Here is a 23,158-nt window from a genome sequence, read left to right on the forward strand (position 1 = left end):
AGGGAACCTCCCCGTGAAAAACAGTTTACAGTGGCTTGCTTTGACTTTGGCTTTTACAGGGCCTGTATCCTGTATATTTCTTGTCAGAGAATATATTTGGGACGAGGCACTGAAAGCTCCAGACATGCATTCTCTTCCTCCTCACCACTGTTATTGTCTTGATACTGAGGCTAGGCCTTTGAAATGGTCTACTCATTTGGTCCTGCCTTCTAAGCCCCTTATCCATGTTGTCAGTGTGGCTTGACAATGCCCTCTGCAGAGTCAGTTTGACACCTTCTAGCTTGTTCGACAAAATGGATCATTGATTAAATACGACAATTGGGTATTTCTTGACAAATGACAAAACAGACTTTCTTCTCTAGTTTTGTCTAATCTAAATTGCAAAGAAGCTTTACTCCGGAGATTTCTTCCATTTTTTCCCCCTGCTTTAATGAGAACTCAAAACAATGTAAAAGAAAACTAGGACAATTTTGAGAAGTTTTCTATAGAATTGTGGAAATACACAAAGTTATGTAAATCATTGTCAATTAATCCTTTTTTTCTCCTTTGAAGACATCTCCAGCTTTCCAATTCATTTAAAAATAGATTTAAGCTCTCTCATGGGAAATCAGGCATATTTTACTAGGATTTTTGGTCTCAAGGGTCTTCTAATGTAATCTTTGGTTTAATCTGAGCTTTGTGGGTTGTGGGTGCTCTTAGTTTTACAAATCCTTGTCTGGAAAGTTAGATGCTCTTCCTTTGATTGGTTCCATTCTGAGTTTCTGGTCTGCTGCTCTGACCCGATTTTGAGGTTTCCAATGCATCCTCTGCTCCCTCTGGCTCTTCCTATGTGCCTGGTACACTTTCAGTTCTTGGGGAGCAGGTTGAAGGGGCACTTCGGTAAGCTCAGCTTTGTTTCCAACTTAGCTTCTCATAGCCAGCAGCAGCTGTTTGAAGATGTCTCTTCCCAAATGAGAGGAGTGACTGAGGTCAAGAATTCATGAAAATCTGAAGTGTGTCCTTGCCCTCTCAGGACTTGGGAGCCTGGTCACAGCCTGCTGCATTCATTCCTTGTCAGAGGAACAGGAAAGGATTTTACTGCCAGCCACTAGGTCTCCTTGTGTGTACTCAGGCGTGGCTATAAGAAATAGGGTTGAATAAGGAGTAACCAAGAGTAGAGATTTTCTTTTTATACATCATTGACTATTTCTTTCTCTTTCTACTCTGCCTTCTTAGAGAAAAATTACAGGCTTTGGAGCACAATTATTATGTCTATTAGACTAATCTGGACTTCTTTGATATGTAGCACTGGAAAAAGTTCTTTCTTATTCATCATATTTCAATTTCTACTCCTTGATTTTTTTTCTGAAAGAACAGAATATTATAGTAGAAGTTCTGTTTGAAAAGCATTGCAGAGTCAAACTAAATATTTAAAGCACTAGAAAAATATTAGTTATAATAATAGTTGTCACAATTCTAATCACATGGAATACAGATATTGTTAGTGATATGATTAACATTGTTCCTCATAAAAGTAATACTAAGACCATAATGCTTTTAAAATGCCTGATATTAATCATATTTATCAACTCACTTGCTGGTCTCAACAACCCTCAGCAACATTACTATGTTTTGGTGAATAAAGTGAATGGGATGACGTTGTGTCAAATCTCTACTTGTCTGGGTGCATCGGCTTGAAAAGTCACATTCTTCCTGGAAATACACAAGTGAAGTAAAGCCAGCTGGGACATAAATGTTAACTTTCTTTCCTCTTCCCACAAGGCCAATGTTAACGCTCGTAGTAAATGTCTTCAGAAACGTATTGTTCCTTGTTTCCCTGGCTTTAGGACTTCCAGATTTGGGCTTAAGAGGGTTCAGGTCTGAGTACAATACTTTCACTTAGAGCTGACTGAGGACTGTGTTAGCTTGTTTGGGCTAGATGTGGGCGTACAGTGCCTGTGCACTTACCAGCATTTGATGGGGTGTGGTACTGCTTGGAAGACTGAGCCAGGAGGATCCGGTTTAAGGTCAGTCTGGGTACACAGAGAGACCCCGATTTGAAAGAAAAAGAAGAATGTGATTTGAGGACAAACTGTGGAGACAAACAGCAGTCACTCCAAATCAAAGGCAGGCAGTAACTTGCTGTGATTATTTGGACTTGTTTTTTACTGAGCTAGAATTGATTCTGTTGGTTTTTTTTTTCTTTTAAAATCTTGCCTGATAGAAATTGGATTGAAATTCAGAGCCATAGCAATGATTCCACAGGTAGTCCCTTGCCTTTTTCCCCCCAAGGAAAAGCCGATTCTTCTTGGGCGACTAGGAAAATGCTCCCTGTCAGGCTGCAACAGTCTTCCCCTGCTCCTGTTTCTCGTCTTCCTCTGCTGAAAAATCTCCACGCAAAATAAGCATATGAGAGGGCACAATGACATCTGCCTTCCTGCCTGTGGCTCCATACGCGATCCTTCTGTGGGATGCTGTTGTCCTGATACCAGTAGGCAGGGGAATCCAGTTTTCATTATTGAAAATAGCTTTTCTTCCTTTATCGAAAAGGACATTTGTGCGTCATAGGAAAGTAGGAGCTTGGAATGAAGAACGTGTCGGGCTAAATTTAGCTCTTATCTCTCTTCTGATTTCAATTTGGATATTGTTTCCAAGATGAGCACTGTTCAACCCTTAAGACCAAGGAGGCTTGGAAAGGGGTGGGAGAGGGCACAGGTGTTGCAGAACTCTGGACAATCAGGTACAGTTCAGTCAAGGACTGGCTTTGTCTGTCTCCCTAGGAGGCCATTCATTCCCTCCCTATCTTGCACCCCCTTGGTTTTCTGGTCATGCTGTGTGACTAAATAATAAGATCAAGACACCAGACACCAACGTTCTGGCCACAGCTCAACCTGATAAATTATTACTCTACGTGTGCTGTTTCTTGCCCTCCTGCTGTTTTGAGACCAGTTCTTTTACTTTTTGGCAGTTATTTCACACAGAAAACAAAAATCAACTTGAATTTTAATAGACTGTAAATAATATGTATGCATGTATACATGTGTACATACACATATGTTCATATGCAAACATGTACATATACATGTATATGCTCAAACTTGAATTATTGATGTATGTGCCAAGGAATTGAATGCAAACCTATTTTCAGGGCTTTAAAACTCTGAAATACACAACTTATCAGCCATTGACTGCAAAAAATTTCAGTGAAAACCAAGAAGTTCTCAATATATACTTGTGTGTTCCAGTATTATTTAGAAAGTGATATGACTGATAATCCTGGCTAGAGAGAGCCAGGAAAGATATGTTTTTGTGTCCAGTGAATTTAGGCTGAGGATGTGTCTTAGTCATTGTTCTATTGCTGTGAAGAGACACCATGACCAAAGCAACTGATAAACTAACTGGGGGCTTGTTTATTGTTTCAGAATGTAAGACCATTAATAAGGGCAGGAAGCATGGAAGCATGGTAGCTAAGAGCTTTACTTCCAGATTCTTAGTCATGAAAGCAGAGAGGGGCATTTGAGCTGGCAAAGGCATTTGAAATTTCAAAGTCCACCTCCAGCAACACACCCCTCCAACAAGGCGATATCCTCCTAATCCTTCTAAGCAGTTCACCAATTGGGGACTAAGTATGCAAACACATGATCCTTTGGGGGCCATTCTTATTCAAACCCAGTAGATGGAAGTTTCTATCCTACCCGGTCCCACAGCTGTTCAATCCCAAATAAATACACAGAGGCTTATAATAATTATAAATGGTTTGATCTATTAGCTCAGGCTTATTATCAGCTAGCTCTTATAACTTAAATTAACCCATAATTTTTGTCTATGTTTAGTCACATGGCTTTGTACCTTTTCTCAGTAAGGCATCCTTATCTTGCTTTCTCTGCATCTGGTTGGTGACTGCATCTCTACCTTTCTTCTTCTCAGGATTCTCCTTGTCTGGTTGCTCCACCTATACTCCCTGCCTGGCTACTGGCCAATCAGCATTTTATATAACCAATATGGCTGGCAAGTCTTTACAGTGTACAAGAGCATTATCCCATAGCAAAACCCCCACAGGATGCATTTGTGACTCAATGATGAGATGGTGGTTGAATGCTTAGCAAAAAAATGGTCTCATATACAACATCTTATCACATAATCTACATGTTTGTCACATGGTTTACCATAACAACGATTTTATACATCTAGCCCACTGTTGCTTTAGTGACAACTACGGAGATAGGACTAGGTTAATTATTTTAGTGACTGTATTTGGGGGCAATCATTGCAATATTGAGGCTCACAAATGATTCCAAATGAGCATATTTGCATAATATCTATAAATATATAAAATATATAATATCTATAAAATTCAACAATGTACAATAGAATGGACAGAAACATTATTTGAATGAAAGGAACAGCAGACCTATAAGAATCTTCCAGAGACTTGATAACCATTTTTATTTGAAGAGTTCTTTCATCTCATGTTCATATATTAGCAACTCCCTTAGGTATATAGGATACTCAGTTTTCCAGTGGGAAGTCTGGGGTTTTTTGGGTGGGGGGGACGGTAAATGACCAAGATTGCACAGTGAGGAAGTGTAAGACAGGTTCTAGAGTACAGCAGTTTCTCTCGGTGTCAGCTTTTTCCCTCTGAAAGGCACAAGTGAACACTCATTCTTGACTAATGATGCTATGGTTAACATCACACACAGTATTTCCTTTAGAATTTACAACTTTCTTTGAAAAGTAAAGCTATTCTCATTGTACAGATTAAAAAAGAAAATAAAACAGAAAAAAATCAAAAGGCTGGGGAGGAGGGTAGCTGGAGAGATGGCTGAGCAGTTAAGGGTACACAGTGTAGTAACTGGCTCTGATTCCCAGCACCCACACTGTGCCTCACTCTGGAATTCCATTTTCAGGAGGTTCAGTGTTCTCTTCTGGCCTCTGATATCTCAGAGGCATAGACATGGTGCCCAGATATATATGTAGCTAAAGCTCCCATATATATGAAATAATAAAATAACTTTTAAAAAAGCAGGTGACTCTACTAACAAGGGAAAGGCCACACTGAAACACTTGAACAAAGAAATCGAATATAAACACAAGACCTGGTCACAGCAGCTGTGGGCACAGAGTTGATCCATCTGAATCAAACAGCTTGCCCTGTGGCGCACAGCCATAGCTGGGGTTACTTCTGCTGTCTGTGACTTGGCTCTGGCTAGACTGTGTCTCTGGCACCCCTGCCCACAGCCACTAGCCTTTTGGCCCTGGTTACCTCCTGGAGCACAGACTAAGCCAAGAACCACGTCCAATTTCTCAGTACCAGCTCTCACTTGAACTCCATTTCCACCTTGGCAAGCTTTGTGAAGGGCCAGGCAGGACCAAAGTCAGACTGGTGGTGATCTGGTAGAGTACACTGCAGTTATAAGCCCCAGCAACAAAACCAGCTGCTTAGCACTGATGAGCTCTCGGTAAGGGTGGAGAGGGTCATCCCTGAGGAGAAAGGCTGGCCCTTGTTGGGGCCCAGATGGTGGCCAGGTCAGCTCACTCTGTTTATACTTAACTGAGCCAGATCTACACTAAGTTCTTAACTTCAGTACTGCTCAAGGCTGTGGTTTTTTTTTTTTTGTTTTGTTTTCTTTTTTAAAATACTGTTTGTTTAAAAAATACTAAACCCAAACCAGTCCATCTACTCTTGCCCTTTGACATTCACATTGGCCGGCATTCTTGCCACAATCCAGTGTGAAAGTTACTACGTGCACACAACCCGTGAGTTGGGTAGGCACCACAGACTTAGATGATGCTTTTCTTTCTGTTTCTGTTGTTTTTGGTTTTCAGATAGGCCCATGCTATGTGTTCAGGTTGGCCTGCCCCTCTCCATCCTTCTGCCTCAGCCTCCGGAGTACCGGGAATATAGGCCTGTACTACCATACCGCGTATATAATTTTTTTTCCCACAAAACAGAGTGAACTACATTGACGATCACTTTGCAGAGTTTAGATTTCATGTTTAATTTGGATTTCTATGTTTCCTTTAACATGTCGATGTGCAACACCTGAATTCATTTTCCCTTGTGGCACAGTAATGGAAGCAGAGTGGATTTAGCCTACGTTAGCCAAACAATCTCTCCCTAATTCTCCAAACCGAATCATCCTACTGACTATCTGATAGAGGATCTGTTGTGGTTTGCTTAGACCACCATGGCAACATGCCAGAGAACAGGCGATCAGGTACCTTAGAAAGTACCAGTTCTGTGTGTAGGAAATCTGAGGTCCATGCTGGAGTCGCTGGCTTCTGAATTCCATTCAGTCCTACAGAGGGCACATTTGTTGTGTTACTCTATGGATCTCTCCCATTCCCCCTCCCTTTTTTCTCCTTTCTCCCTTTCCCCTCTCCTCTCTCTTCCTTCCTTCCTTTCCCCTCCTCTCTCCTCTGGTGTTGCTAACTCTGTGTTTCTACTTATAGGCACACCACTCTTATAGCCGGGCGGTGGTGGCGCACGCCTTTAACCCCAGCACTTGGGAGGCAGAGGCAGGCGGATCTCTGTGAGTTCGAGACCAGCCTGGTCTACAAGAGCTACTTCCAGGACAGGCTCCAAAACCACAGAGAAACCCTGTCTCAAAAAACCAAAAAAAAAAAAAAAAAAACACCAAAAAAACAAAAACAAACCACTCTTATTCTGGAGCCTCCAAACTCATGATCTTGTCTAAAACTCACTGTGTCCCCAAAGTTGCCATCACTCTTGGATTCCTAGTACCATCACACTCGGGATTTGGGCATAAAGATATTAATCCTGGAAGAGCTAAAATTCTGCAAAGAACAAAGCATTAGTTCACATTTTTCTTTCTAACCATCAACCCAGCCTTCATCCATTTATTGTTTCTTGCTCAGTCCTTGAAATTGTTGATCAGGAAGTAGTCCATGTGCACATTTTACTACTGGGGGGTCTGAAGCCCACACAAGTGGTGTCAGATGGATCAAATTTACAGGGCAGATTCTGACCCAACAGTGAGTATAGTAATGAAAACTGTGCAATAACAATGGTTACCTCAAATCAAATACTTTCATATACTGATTTTCTTTATTAAAATTGATCACACATAAGCAGGTTTGGAAATCTTGATATTTATTTTATACGTTTATGGTATAATCCTTCAAAATTGTATCTTTCCCCTCCTTTCCATGAACATAGATATAGCTATTATAAACCATGGGAATTATAGTGGTTGAGGAATTTGCAAAAACTTTCCTTTTTTCAATTAATGCATTTTGAGAAAATAAATTTGTACCTATCTTTAAAGCCTACATGACTTGAAAACAAACAAATATTTCCTTTAAAATGCACTGGAGGGACTGGAAATAGCTTGGTGCTTAAGAATGTTTCTTGCTCTTCTAGATGACCTGAGTTTTGTTCCCAGCAGGTAGCTCACAGCTGCCTATAACTTCCATGAACTTGATGTCCATTTCTGGCCTCTGTGGCACATATGCGACACTCAGACATAGACACATACACAAAGATAGAAACAGAAATAAATCTAAAAATTTCAAAATATCCGACAAAGGCATTTACACACATATATTTATTTCAGAACTATTCACAATATCCAACGACTAGGATCGGATTAGTTATTTGTCAACAGATGAAGAGGAAAATAAAATGTGGCCCATATATATGTTGAAGCTTTACTCAGCTCTAAAGAAGAATGAAGCGACGTCATTTGTAGAAAAAGAGATGTAACCGGAGAGCACTCAATTAAGTCAAACTCAAAGACAAATATGTGGTTTCTCATGTGTAGATTGTAGGTTTTATATAGGTACATAAAATCATTTATATACATGCCATAAAAGTATCATGAGACTGTTTGGGACATAGAGTCCCAAACCAAAGGGACATAATAAGTGGGAGAAGAGTGAGAAAAGGGAGACTTGGGGTAAATATGATCAAAATATATGATCTAAAAATATGAAAATCTCTTTATGAAAATTATAATTATACACAATGAATATATGAGAATAAAATTTATGTAAGAACTGAAGATATAGTTCAGTTAGTAGAGTGCTTGCCTAGCATGCATAAAGCCCCAATTCCAATCCCTAGTACTGCACACTAGGTGAGGTGGCTCATACCTGTGAGTCCAAGCACGTGAGATTTAGAGCCTAGACGACCAGAGGTTTAAGGTCATCCTCAGCTGTGCAGTTAGTTCGAGGTTAATACAAGGCTACATGAAACACTATCTCAAAAATTTATGTAAAAAGCATATAATTTCATAAAAGTTTAACAAAAGTTCAAAAATACACAATGCATTAGTTTATGGATGATTTTGTTGATTGATGTTTTCTGATCTTTACTCCTGACCTGAGCAGAAGCTTTGAAGATGTCCAAAAGCAATCTAGAAAATGCAACAAAAAAAGTCTTAAAACTCATGAAGGCCTTGAGACTGGGGGTTGAACTAGGATGCCAGGAAATTAATGCAAAAGGGGATAGAAACACAATTCCCTTGGCAGAAGACTAAGTATACTTGAAATAACTCCTTTTTGCTCCCCTGTCACTTTTAACATACACACACACATGCACAGACAGACAGACACGCACACACTTTCACAGTACTCAAACCACACACAAATGCACACATACACTCAAAACAGACAGGTGCACACACCTACACACACAAATGCACACACACTCGAACCCATGCACACATACCTACGCACTTTTATACAAACACACGAACACACACTCATGTACACATACCATACAAAAGAAGAGCAGAAAGAGAGAAAGAGAGTGAGAGAGATGGAGGGAGGGAAAGGGGGGCAAGACAGAGAGAGAGAAAGAGAAAAAGGAAAGAAAGGAAGGAAGGAAGGAAGGATAAAAAAATCCCTTAACTACGCGAAAAAGGGCAGGCTCATTCATGAAAATGCGCCATTACCCATTTCTATATCTTTTTTTCATCCTCGTGTCTTGTTGTAAGTAGATTCAGTCCCAAGCTTCTTTCAAAATGGCTCCCAGCACAGGAGAGAATGTATTTTAAGATTTCTCTCACTCTGAACCGCCATGTATGTCTGTATATATTGTTCCTTTTTTGAAACAGTATTTTTAAATAGAAAATTTAGGAGAGAAGAAATGGTATAGAAAATTATTATTGGAAAAAAACCTGCAAAAATATCTGAATCGTGCGTGCGCTCTCTTGCTGGTGAAATGTGATTTCCCATAGCAGATTGGTTCAGGGATTCTGGGGGAAGGTGTACTGGATGGCTTCTAAAAAGCACACATGCTGCTCCATGTGGTGTAGCAGCTGCTAAGGTAATGATGCATTTTTAGTGAAAAAAATACCATAAATAAACATACAAAAAATCATATGAAACTCTCTCCAACGAAGCACAAAACTTGGCAGTAAGTTAAGAATCTAAAAAAAAAAGTCATAACCGATAAGAAAATGCACCCTTGCAACCATTTCCAAATCTGATTTCTACCTACATATTTACTCCCATATTTATATAACACATACCACTATTATAGTTACCTTCCCAATATGCCCACACTTTCATCCCACGATTTCCAAAGTTAATATATTCCCGAGGTGCAGAAGACTGCGAATTAAATGGCCTTGTCTCTTATAAAGGTACTCTGTAATACGTTAACTAGTTACACGCCCAAGTATTTTGTTGTTTCTATTGTTGTTAAATGAAATTAAATGATGGCCTCACTCTTTTTTTCAGCATAACTGTAAAGCATTACTGGAAAATAAAGGTATTGTCCAGACTCGGGGGCACTTTCTCGCAATCCAGTCTACATTTGGGAGGCAGAAGCACGGTGGAGGTTCCTGCTAGTTTGTGGTTGGTCTTGTCTACATAGCAAGACCCAATCTCAAAAGAGTTTTCTTCTATCAAACCCATCTGATTATCAGTTATTTATAATTTCTAGTCCAAAGCCCTGAGTGTTTTATATGCCCCAAGACTGATTTTCCTGAACCAGGACTTCTCTACCTGCAATCAAGTTGGCAATTCATGCACAAGACAGTTCTATACCACACTTTCTGGGTAACAGTAGACAGAAAAAAAGGAATAAGCTGGTCGAATACAGACTCAGGAAAGGGTCTCATAGCTTCAGAGTCATAAGAATTCACCTAGAAGAGCAGACTCATGTTGAATTGAGTTCAGCACACTCTGTTAGGAGGGAGCTTTAGCAAGGCAAGCAGAGCGACTCAGGGTCCGTTTTGGATGCATGAGTCAGTTGGGTCCTATAGGAGGGCATGAGCGGAAAGAGGGCTGCTGAAGCTGATGATCTGCAGGGTGCACTGACTCACAGTTCAGGAATGGTGTACGGTGTTTTTACCTTTATCAGCCCCTCACCCCCGGTTCTGTTGGTTGTTTTCTCTCTCTTGGAGTGTTTTTGATGTATATCCTTTCTGAATACCGAAGAAGCCCAGTTTCTTCATTTCTTTGGTTCCTGTGGTTTAGGAGTCGGAAGAGGTATCACTATATTTTCTTTTAAGAGTTTTAAACATTTAAGTCTCAAATTTAGATATGCAATCTACTTTGAGTTTTGAATAAAATGTAAGGTGAGGGGTGGGCAAAATCGCCAGCAGGTATAGGTACTTGTTGCCCAGCCCTAAACACTTTATTTTTCTGTTAGTCTTATAAATAAAATTGTTTTCTTAATTAAAAGGGTGCATTTTTTTTTACAAAATTCCAAGAAACCTGTGCCTTTTTATACATGAATACAAATTCTAGCTTATGATCTGCATTCATTGTTCAGAATTTAAATGTTTTAAAATTATTTACTTGCTTTTTTAATTAAAAGAAGGCAGGTCCACCCTCACCCCCCCCCCTTTCTTCTGGCATAGATTCTGCTGACCTCTACCACTGTGCTGTCCTGTGGTGTCTCTATTGGGCATCCCTTTTCAGAACCAACGTCTGGGTGGGAATGCTGCCCTGCCTTCCTCCTTGGTTTGCTATTATGATCACACTCCATTTGGCCTTAAACTTTCTCCACGGGTTAAACTCTCTCCACTCTCTCTGCATACAGCTGGTGATTGAAGGCTCCTCTGAAAAACCATGATCAGGATGGTCCCAATCTGTGGCAGCTAAAATAGCTCAGGTGAGGACTCAGGCAGGATCAATGGTCTTTCCTCCTCTAATGAAGCTTCCTCAGAATGTGATGTAAGCAAGATGTGCAGGATTATGTTAGGCCTCAGAGAGCCGGTCCACTCCATCTTTCTTATTTTATCATCATCAACATAGTCTGATATTTCTTCAAGGAAGACCACGTCACATGCGACTGATGAAAATCTTGCCAGTCCTCTACAACTTTCCCATGAGTTTAAAATGCTTGATTTGATCCCAGGCCTTTCTGCTGGATCTCCTGCAGGCCATGAGTGGACTATCTGGCTTGGGAGTTTGGCATCCTCATACTAGAAGGCTCTGTGACTTTGTAGTTAATGTCTCGGTTCCCTCCTAGTCTGTAGTTTGTAGTTGAGATGATTGTATGGATTGGATCCACGAGCCTTGGTGTGGTGTATTGAGTATCACTGCTACAGGAACTGAAGTGGGAGGCCAGGCATATAAAAAATTTAAAAAAAAACTTTTAATGATGTGTGTATGTGTACATTTGAGTGTGGCTTTGTACATGTGAGCTCAGGTGTTTGATGAGGCCAAAAGATAGCTTCAGATCCTCTGGAGCTGGAGTTATGGGCAGTTGTGAGATGCCAATGTGGGTGCTGGAAACGGAGTCCATGTCCTTTGCAAGAGTTGTACATGCTTTTAGCCAGCGAGCTGTCTCTCCTATCTTCTCCAAAATGACCTTTTTGACATGTTGGAAGTTTAGCTTCTCAGTTCTTTAACAAGGTTTAGGAAACATGGTAGGTTGAAAATCTTATTCTGATCTTTTACTAAAGGATATATATACTGGGGCTAGAGATGGTTCCATGATTAACAGCACTGGCTGCCTTTTCAGAGGCCAGGGGTTCAGTTCCCAGCATCTACAGTGTAGATTGCAATTGTACCTCCAGTTCCGGGGGATTCATTGCCTTTCTCTGGCATATGAGGGTACTGCACACCATGGTGCACAGACACAAGCAGGCAAAACACCCCCACACATAAAATGTTAAAAAGTTGCTCATGAATCTAGTTTGTCATTATTTTGCACATGTGCATGTGGGCATGCATGTGTATGCATGTGTGTTCATGTGTGCTTATGTGTGTGTGAAACTTTCATTGAGTACATGAGCAATCCACCAACTTTAGACATTGCTAGGGATGCTTGTTAAAAGGGGGATGGAGAGTAAGTGACAGAAATAGTCAACCTGCATGGTTGGGAGAGGTAGGGGTAAAAGAGAAGAGTAAATTATAGTTGGCACCATTTTGGCCTTTTCTTTGCTCCCTCTCTCTTATCTGATCTCAACCTTTCTAGTCTCTCTCTTTTGTTCTATTCCCTCCTCTCTTCTTTCTTTCCCTCCTTCCCTTTGTTCTGTCTTCTCTTTTTTGTCTTTTTTTCAAAGGTTCTTTCAAACAAACCTGTTATCAGGTTGCATGCCTCCCTAATCAGAAGTAAAAGAAAGCCATAGTGTATCAGAGACATGAGTGTGCACACAGACACACCTACAGGGTAAAATTCCCACACTGATTCTGCAGTTCTTATATTGTTCTCACCCTGAAGGGCTTCAACTTCCCGTGGTTTTTCTGTGATTATAATGGGATTGTAAAGTGAAATAAGTTTGTCTTACACAGAACAAAATTTCCATTGATGGACAAAATATCCAACACCTAATGCACAAACATTCTCTATTTAATGTGTACTATTCTCCTGGTTTTCTGTTTTTTTTGTAATGAATTTAATTTCATTTCTTAAATGTGGGTATTATGGCATTTATTCTTTGAAAACCTCATAGCACCCAGGTCTCACCTTTAGAGAATTTAATTAGTCTAAGCTGGACCCAAGCACTAGGGTTTGCAAAATGTTTCCTGGGTTATTTTGATGTGTCTTGGAATTTGAGCAGCAACCTTGAGGTCAATTGTACCATGAGCTGAATTCAATATTGAACAATAGCATGTATGATTTAAGTCTTAAGGTGCATCTTTCCTTTATTCCTCTATTCCCTCCCCCTCCGTGTTCATTTGTAATCTATTTATTGTGATTCAAACTTTAAACTGGAGAAGATCATTAATCATAGATATAATTTAGTGACAGCAGGGTCATGTCCCACTAACTAAGTACACCTTGTTTGCCTCAAAATGCTAATCGCTTTTCTGCAACACTAATGAGGGACAATTGATATGGAACCTAACAATCATATATGGTCTGCTTAGTGTTTTATTGAAATGAAGTCCTTTATTAGGTTATGGCAAATGCAGCAATAATTATGTAAAAGCATGAATCACATAACTCTAGTCTTATAAAACTTTGGCAACATAAAAGAAAGGAATTTTGATGATTTGCAGTATTTTCTTGAGAAACAATGATCATAATTATGAAGGGCATTTCCTTTGCTTCTTCTCAGAAAGAGAGAGGAGACACTTTCCCCCCTTTGAATAACCAACACACTAAAAATACTCATATGAGAACACACTTATGTGCAGTTATGAGGAATATTTTTCAAACATATTTAGTTTAGTAGACACTACTCTACTTTTAAATTTAGCTCCACTTAGCCTAGTCATATCTACTGGTACTTATTTTGACCTTGTGGAAATGGTGTTGAAGTTTTATGTGCTCTACAAGAAATGTTTAATTATTACAATGGTCAGGGCCTTGGACATTTCAGTTCCAAGAAATATGATTGCCTTTAAGAAGACAGCAACATTTAGTTCATCTTCAGAGATCCATTGATAAATAATAGATGATTAAAAAAAACAGTTTGAGAGTAGGGGAAAGGGATAGGTCATAATTTATTGAGAAATTTCCTATTTTTAGACCACAGTGAATTTAGTCTTTCTTGAAGAAATAGCTTTGAGTAGGCATCAGTTTATTAGTGTGTATATGAAATTATTTATTAAGTAGATTATAAACTTTTCTTGAGCAAGGAATACATTTTATTAATCTGTTTATTCCCAGTGTCAAGTTCAGAACCTGGTACATGTTAGTGAGTAGTCAATAGAAGCTTATTAAATTATTTACACTGAAGTGAAAAAATAGGCAATTGTAGTGAAGTGTGATATTCATTCTTTGAGGCACTTCATGCCTGCAGTGGGAAGATGCAATAGTCTAAATTAAAATGATCCAAAAGCAAAAGATGTATTTATAATTTATTATTATGATATTTGGTACTTTCAGGAAGCTAGGAAGCTTAGTAAATGCTTGTAGTGTGTTCAGTCATACAATAAATGGTTGTCTAAGTATAAGAAATTTATCTGGATGATTAGACTGCATTTTGCTGAGTTGATTAAGTACATAGGGGAATTTAAGGAGAGGATGGAGTCAAACAAATGGGGAGAAAGAGATGGGCTCTCTGGAGTCCTCTAAATGATGGCTGTGTTTGAAAGGCCGGTTTCAAGTAAGACAAGAGCATCCTTTGAGCTCCACAGGATGCCACTGTCAGCTGCTGTTGAAAACCCATTTAAAACTCATGGATCAATCTACTGTTCTTAAGGTCTATTTTGAATGAAGCTATTTATTTCTGAGCGTATTTCCTCATCACCACTAAAGACTAGAACTTGTGAAGGCAGCCCTTTCTCTCTTTCTAGATAGGTCTTAAAATGGCCTGGTCATCTTTCGGGAAACATTAGATCTGTGTTTTGACATCAGTGACTTGGGCTTACAACACGTGCACACAATGTACCAGAAAGAAAGGATCTAGCCCTGTGTTTGTGATGTTCAGAAGGGAGCTAGCACTGTGGTTTAAGCAAGACTTGTGGTAGATAAGAATATTTCATGTTTTAAATAGGCTATTGTCAGTGATCACCCATGTTTACAAAGTATTCATAAAAATCTTATCAAGACATGGGGCAACTTTCACTTCCATGCTGTACAATAACCACAAATACATAAGACCACAGCTGGTGACATTTGGGGGAGCTAGAGAGTTCATCCTCTCTGTCCAACAACTCTGTAGTCTTAGGGGTTCTTGATTGTAGTTTGAATATTATGGTAGCATTTTATTTCATACACTCCTCATAAGAAAATGCATTGTTTTTTCCCCCTAAGGACCTTTAGGTTTTCTGAATCTATTAAAATGAAAATTATTTGGAATGTGACATCATACCCAATTTTTCCATAGTAAGCTATTTTTTCTCATTTATTGTTTTCTCACTTTAACAACACATGGTCATTTCTCCAGTCTGTTGGCTGCTCCTTGGGTTTTCTGAACCTAGTGATTCAAAGGCAGGGTGAATAAAAAAACATTTTCACAGGAGAATAAAGTGCCAGTTTTGTTCCCAGTAAAATGGTCTTTCACATTTCCCTTAGTTTTCTATTGCTGCCACAGCAAAATGTCACAAGTTAGACGTCTAACATAAATCGTATGTGTTATCTTCCAGTTTTATAGTTCAGAAATCTATACAAAGTATTGTCTAGTTGGGTTTCATTTCCATAATTTACAATACAAAATCAAGATGATGAGATGGCCATTTCTTTGTAGAAGCCTCTGGGTCTTCTGGGAAGAGTCTGTTGCCCAACTGATTTTTGTGGTTGAACTAATCCAGTAGCATGTGGTGCAGAGATGGCAGCCTAAGGTTCTGGTTTCCTCATTTGTGGCAGAACTGGACTGATCTCATCTTGGTGATTGTTTCCCTTTTCATTGTGTGGCTCCTGCCATTTTCATAGTTTGCAATGCCAGCCCAAGACTTCCTTACTTTCTACTTGTTCTCACTCTGGTTTTTGTTAAAAACTTTATAAACAAGGTATCTGTTGATGTAGCCCAGGCGAGCTTCAAACTTGCTGTGTGTAACATGAGGGCTGGGTTGCTTGTTGGGGTTTCTGTCCTACCCGGTCCCTCAGCCATTTAGTCCCAGAGAAAATCACTCAGAGAGTCTATATTAATGATAAACTGATTGGCCCATTAGCTCAGGCTTCTTATTAACTTTTGTAACTTACATTAACCCATTATTCTTATCTATGTTAGCCACATGGCTTGGTACCTTTCTCAGAGGGGAAGGTCACATCTTGCTTCTTCTGTGATCTGCACAGGATTTGGAGAAATAGGCTTCCTCCTTCTTAGAATTCTCCTGTTCTCATTGCCCCGTCTATACTTCCTGTCTGGTTGGCCCGCCTATAGGTCCTGCCTGTCCAACCAGCGTTTATTTAAAACATGATTGACAGAATACAGACAATTCTGCCGCACCAGCTGTGCTTCTGCCCTAGAATCCCTGGTGCTGGCATTATAGGCATTATGCCATCAGCTCTCCTCAGTGCATGGCTTCTGGGAGTGGTTTTAAGAAGAGAAAGATTCATTCTCCTTTGGGGGCACTGATCACTAGGTATGTGACCATGCTCCAGTGAACATATGTACCACACAAAATGGAATTACTCAGGGTGAGGGTGGGGAAGTCATGAGGGAAATGGGGTGGACGTGGGAAGACTAGGAGGTGAGCATGATCAGGACACATGATGTGAGCTCCCAAATAATCAAGAAAAAAAGAAAGAAAAAAGGAAAAAAGAACTGGTGATTCAGTAAATGTCTTTTCTGTGCAGTTATCACTACAGAGCTTTTAGCCATGGTCACTAGATGTACTTTTTCCTCTCTTGTCCCATCATAACGTATCTATCAGCATAGCTAGCAGTAGGAAACATGGGGTGTATACAGACACCCTTAAGTCTCTAGCTTCTTTCTGGTTATCCATCGCATTTTGACTTCCCAATGGTGGTGCTGTGCATTACGAAGATGTCAGTATTAATTCTATGCATCTATCTCCAAGTCTCGATGGCCATGTCCACAGCTTCATGCTCTGCAGATCCCTGGGCCATCCCAGCACTCACACTTGTTCAACCAGCGCATGCTGCTGCCCCGTCTTACCTGATCTGTGTTTTCGCCCCGTTTACCAACAAACCTAGAAGCCGCAGATACATCTTTAACAGTCTCTAGCTCTTCCTCTTCTTCCCTCACTGGTGACTGATTCTAAGCCCCTCCGAGTTCTGCCTCTGGGAAAGCCTCTAACCTCTCTTCCCCTCACTGCAGCCGCTCCTTTCCTGAAGCTAGTGACACCTGGGTTCCTCTACTGGCCTCAAGACTGACTTACCATTGACGTTGTGTTTCCATCCTTCTCTCTGCTTTTCCTGTTTGCTCCAGAGAGTGTTCTTTTTTAAAGGGAGGGGCATATTACCAGCACTTCACACCAGTGCCATCGCACTGAATTAAAAATCATGGTAACCTTTAGCACCTTCAAGCCTTTCTAGCCCTTTCTTTTTCCCTTTGAAGATACTGGCACTGGTCATTAAACCTAGGGACCTTGTGTATACAACCCAGCCACCTCCCCAGCCTGTACAATCTTTCTAATTTGAGTACAGATTTACTATCTAAACTCACGTTCCACTTTCTCCGTAAACCAAGGAACAAAGCGTCATTTCCCAATCAGAAAGTGCCGCTAGGAATCTTCTTGTGTTTGCGTAGGCCTCTGTGCTTCCTGGATATTGTTCATGAGCCTTGACTTCTCTGTTCGTCTTCTTCCTTTAGCTTGTCTCAGGTCCAGCAGAACCTAGGTGGTGGAAAGACTCTTGACTCCTCCAAATGAAGCAAGTGGCTTCTTTTTTGTGATATTGTCACTTTGTTCACATCTGTCTACAAACTCCACAGTGCTACTATACAATATACTATATGTGCCCCCGACTCATGAGTTCTTGGAGACAGGAGTGGTGTGTTTTATAGTCTTAGCATCCCATGCAAGAAGCAAAAGTCCTGGTATTTAGAGGATTCAGCAAATATTTGAAGAGAGAAAAGGAATCGAAAGCAAATTTATAGAAACCGAACCAGAATCAACAGTGCAATATTGCAGATGAACAAGGACAGAGCACATGGAAGATGTAAATGCTAGGTATTTCTATGAAAATCCTACCTTCCCTTTTCCAAGAGCTATTATCAGGACCCCCATCTTGTTCCTCTCCAGGAAACTAAATGGTCACGTTTCCAAAATATTCATTTGTCCCCATCTCCATCAATATTTAGAGAGTTTTCTATATAGCAGGAAAAATGGACAGATTTTTACTCAAAGAAGAGACCATATTACATTCTTTAGAAAATTACATCAAAATCTGAAGGAAATAAATTACTCTTCTCATTCTCTTACACATTTCGGAAAATGCCATTATGTCTAGAATGATTGTCAGAAGGAGTCAAGTTCAATCACCAAAGACTGCCCTAGCCAAGGCATTTTAAACTTTGTATATGTGTCTGAAGAGAATGTTTACTGCTCTCACACAGGACCCACAAACAGCTACACGGCAACTCATAACTGTAGAAACTCTAGCTTCTGGGGATCTGATGTCATCTTTTGCAAGGGGTATACACACAGAGGAGCAGACAGACAGACACACATACATACCACACACACACACACACACACACACACACACTAAAATAATGTAAAACAGAAAAAGATTTGATATTCTCAGTATTGGGTTTTAAACTGAACACTTAGGTTTACAGAGAAGATGTTAAATGCATCTTTTCACTCTGGCTTGTATAGCCTAGTCTGCTATGTGTTCTGACTCTTCCTACATCATTCCAGTGCAAGTGTTAAGGACCACACACAAGAGACACTGATCTAGTTCCAGTCCTCTCTTTAGAGATGCAGTGACTGAATTACCCACATGTAGTAACTGAAGTCAGGATTCCACTTCAGGCTTACCCACATTTAGCGAAACTTTATTCTGTGATCCTCATGTAGGTCAATTCAGAAGCCTGCTCTTTCTGCAAGTTCTCGCTCTTGCCTCATTTTCTATTTCAGCTTGATCTCCAAGACATCCTTCCCTCCCCTTTAGATACAAATGGGTTATTTCTTTGGAGAGAAGCCAAATACCCTCTAAGTCTTAATCTCTCTACCCTAAGCCGTGTCAAGTATCTGTTTGCTTCCTCAATCAGTTTATTTTGTCCCAAGCTGTCTCCATCACAACACCCTCACTCCCTTCATAATTACAGACAGTACCCTCCGCTTCCTTCCCTCCCAGCACAGTACAAATGTGCAGCTCACGAGCCTATTTAACAGCAGAGGAGCTTCATCCGTGTTAGAAGGGTGGGTGAAGACAAAGCCTTCTGGCTCCTCTTGGGCTTTGTTAGTAGTGAAGGCTCAGTTGACAGTGTTTTCTGAGAACAGGGGAGTCCTTATAGGGAGAAGGCCCCCCATTCCCATCAGAACATCACAAGTAGTGATTTGGGACAGCTTTCCCTGCTGGGGACAGTTAGGGTGTAAGGGTTTCTGACCCTGTCACTGCTGCTAATTTTAGGGAACATTGCTTCTGCCGTGTGTTTGTGACAGCAGAGCGCTCATCACTGTCTCCTGAATGCAGCCCACTGGGCTCATTATATTATTATGGGCGTACTGTCCCAATGAACGTCCTTCACTTGCTGTCTCTTCATCATCTCTAAGATAAACAACGAGGAGCTGAGTTGTTATCTGATGACTAATTAAAGTGAAGTACATCAAATGCACAGGAAAGCATACAACCAGGGAGCAAAGCAGTCCTCTTCCAGCCAGCTTCGGGTTTCCCAGTGCGCTCTCTAGTTTCCTCTAAACAAGTAAATATGTCTTTTTATTTTATTTTTTTTAATGATATATAAAATATATTAATTTTATTTCTTATATTATCATCAGTGTCTAACAAAGTACAATTTGGGCCTCCATGTAAGTTCTTTTCAACTGTCTTTCTTTTTTTTTTAAATTTATGTATTAATTAAAAATTTCTGTCTCTTCCCCTCCACCGCCTCCCATGTCCCTCCCCCTCCCCCAATTAAGTCCCCCCCCCAGCCCGAAAAGCAATCAGGGTTCCCTGTCCTGTGGGAAGTCCAAGGAACCCCCACCTCCATCCAGGTCTAGTAAGTTGAGCATCCAAACTGCCTAGGCTCCCACAAAGCCAGTACGTGCAGTAGGATAAAAACCCATTGCCATTGTTCTTGAGTTTTCAGTAGTCCTCATTGTCCGCTATGTTCAGAGAGTCCGGTTTTATCCCAGGCTTTTCCAGACCCAGGCCAGCTGGCCTTGGTGAGTTCCCAGTAGAACATCCCCATTGTCTCAGTGTGTGGGTGCACTGAGTTCCTTGCTCGTGCTCTCTCTCCTTCTTTGGACCTTGAGATTTATGTCCGGTGCTCCAATATCAGCAATATGTCTTTTTAGAATGCCTGTCAACCCCCTTTCTCTTTCATCTTAGAGGAATCTGCTTCACCAAACCTGTTATTTATCATTTGTATCCATGTTTTACCAGGTAATTACATCTTAAACACTTGCCTTTTCAAAAATACATTTATAGATTTTTTTTCCATTCAGCCTTATTCTGGGGTTTCTTCATATTTATAATATGAATGAATGAGCTCTTTACTTAGTGACAACGCTTTGTTATATTACACTGTACATATTTTATTCGGTATTCTTAGCTAATTCCTTATTTTCAATATCGCCAACTCTATGTTGTCACAAAACCTTTTGTGTGCTTCTCATTTTGTACCTGTTCAAGCATTTCTCTTGGGTGTCTTCAAGGGATGGAGTTGATGTGTTAAATGATGCACAGAAGCTGCGATAAACCACATCTCACAACGCTCAAATCCAAATGACTACTTGATGCTCCACGATGTCCTGCCCTTGACATCATCTAATCTGTATAGTCTGAGCAATGAAAACAAAGTCTGTTTTGTTTTGAGTACTGCAGTTGAACTCAATCTATGACCTTTTGGGATTCTTTTCTTTGTGTTTCTTGTTAATCTTTCTCTTTAAATTTTTTATCCTTATTAATTTGATATTGTTTCCTGACTATTTGGAATATATACTTTCTGTCAGCTCTTTGAAATGTAAATGTCTTCTAGGTAATGCTTCTTTGGTTTTGTTAAAACACCCCTTTTCTCTTCTTTTGATGGTGTCTTTGTATGTTGCCCAGACTGCTCTTGGGGTGCTGGATGCCTTCAGAATACCTAGAACTACAGGTACATGCCATAGTATCCAGCTCTGAGCAATGCTAAGTATAAAAAAAATCATCCAGAGAGCATAAGGGGATACTTACTTGGTGGCAGAGATACTATGGTCAAGAAGGTGGTTTTCCCAGGGCTAGACTCATCTATTGCACTTGGATATGATGACTCTTACAGTGAACTGGAAAACCTGACTACATAATTTATGGTGGACTGGGGTTGATTAAAAACATGAAGTGGTGGGGCATGGTGGCACACACTTTTAATCCTAGTATTCCAGAGGCAGAGGCAGGCAGATCTCTGAGTTTGAGGCCAGCATGGTCTATAGAGCAAGTTCTATGTCAGAAAGGGATACACAGAGAAGCCCTGTTTTGAACCTTCCCCTATAAAAAATTATGAAGGAAAAAGGAAAGTATAGTGGACTTATATAGTTTTCCTCATTATTGATATATAGTATTAATGTGGTGTGTTTATTATATTTATTGAATCTACATTGATAAACTATTGTTAACTGAAGATCATTATTTATATCAGGACTTACTCTTCGCTTTGTACAATTCCATTCATTTTGACAAATACAAAGAATATGTATAATTATCATGCTATTGAGAATTTACTAACTTCACTGCATTAGAGATACTGTAAGTTCTACTTATTTATTCCTTTCCTCTCCACCTCCAAATCTCTGGCAATCACTGATTATTAGCCATCTCTATAGTTTTGCCATTTTCAAATGTCATAGAGTGCAATCCTATATGAAGTAGCCTTTCCAGAATAGCTTCTGTCACTTAGGAAAATACATTTAAAGGATTTCTCTATATTTTTTTTGTGGCCCCATAGCATGTCTCTTATCCATGAATGATGATATTCCACTTTATGACTGTATCACAATTTATTTTATCAAGTTAGTCATTGAAAGGCATCTTGTTTGTTTCAAACTTTTGACAAACATTATCCTATAGATATTCTTGTGCAAGCCATTGTATGGACATAAACATTCAATTCATTAACGTCAATTGGAAGAACCTATGTTCGGTTTTTCAAATGGTCACACTCTCATCCAAAGTGCCTGTGAACCTTTGTGGTCCTCCAACAAATGAACTGATCTTGTACCACATTCTTGCCAGCACTGACAGTGGTTATTCTTATATGTGTCTTAGACCAATTTTCCTTTTCTGTAATTTACATTTGTTTTGATATTCAGGCCCTTGCTGCTTAGGAAGAGTACTCATTCAAAAGCTGGCTAACACCTAAAGACAACTAGCAGTAGAATGAGCCCTTCCTCCTTTCCTCCCTCTCTCGCCCCCTTTCTCCTTTGCTCCCTCCCTCCCTGCCCCCCTCTCTTTTGAGGCAGAGCTTCTCTGTGTAACCATGGCTGTCCTGTAACTTGCTCTGTACACCAGACTGGCCTTGAACTCAACAGAAAACAACCCACCTCGGCCTGACTTTTGAACACTTTCTTTATTGAGTGCTTGCATTGAATGTCAATATTCCTGTGCCCCAAGCCACCCAATGCCAGGTATGAGCTAACTCAGGCCAGCTTCTTTTCCCCAGAGCCTACTAGAGTTGTTATCTATATGTCGATTCTAAACCTGTCTGCCTTAACGTGTCTGTTTCTTTGTGCTGAGGTCACAGCCAGTGTTTTTGCGTGTGTATTCCTTGTTCCCTCTGCTCCTTGCTGACCTGGTGTCCCCCACGTGGCCATGTGTAATGTACCATGTGCCTCCTGCTTCTAGGATCTGAGAGTATAAAAACTGCTTTTTTTTTTGTGGTAGTCATTTCCATGCCTGCGTGTCTTAACATATCTGATTAAAATAAGTCCTTGTACATTTAAAAATACACGTAGTAGCATCTTATTGTTGTTTTAATTTGCAGCTTTGTACTGATATGTGCTGTTGAACATATTTTCATATGCTTATTTACCATCTGTAGATCTTTGATGAGGTGTCTGTTCAGATCCTTTGCCCATTTTTTAATTGGATTGTTTGCTTATTGTTGAGTTTTAAGCGTTCTCTGGATATTTTGATTCTAAGTCCTTTATCAGATATGTGTTTTGCAAGAATTTTCTCCCGGTCTGTGGCATGTCTTTTCAATCTTTAAACAAGTCTTTGGCAAAGCTGAAGTTTTTAATTTTAGTGAAGTCCAAC

At 40.0% G+C, this 23,158-nt stretch overlaps 1 pseudogene; it reads left to right on the forward strand.

Moving 5' to 3' along the window:
• Window positions 1-21,095: 21,095 nt before the first annotated feature.
• Window positions 21,096-21,231, forward strand: LOC121433324 (annotated as a pseudogene).
• Window positions 21,232-23,158: the final 1,927 nt, after the last annotated feature.

Source organism: Microtus oregoni, unplaced genomic scaffold (assembly GCF_018167655.1).
Source record: "Microtus oregoni isolate MIOR12 unplaced genomic scaffold, Mior012 000037F_ref0000500, whole genome shotgun sequence".
NCBI lineage: Eukaryota > Metazoa > Chordata > Mammalia > Rodentia > Cricetidae > Microtus > Microtus oregoni.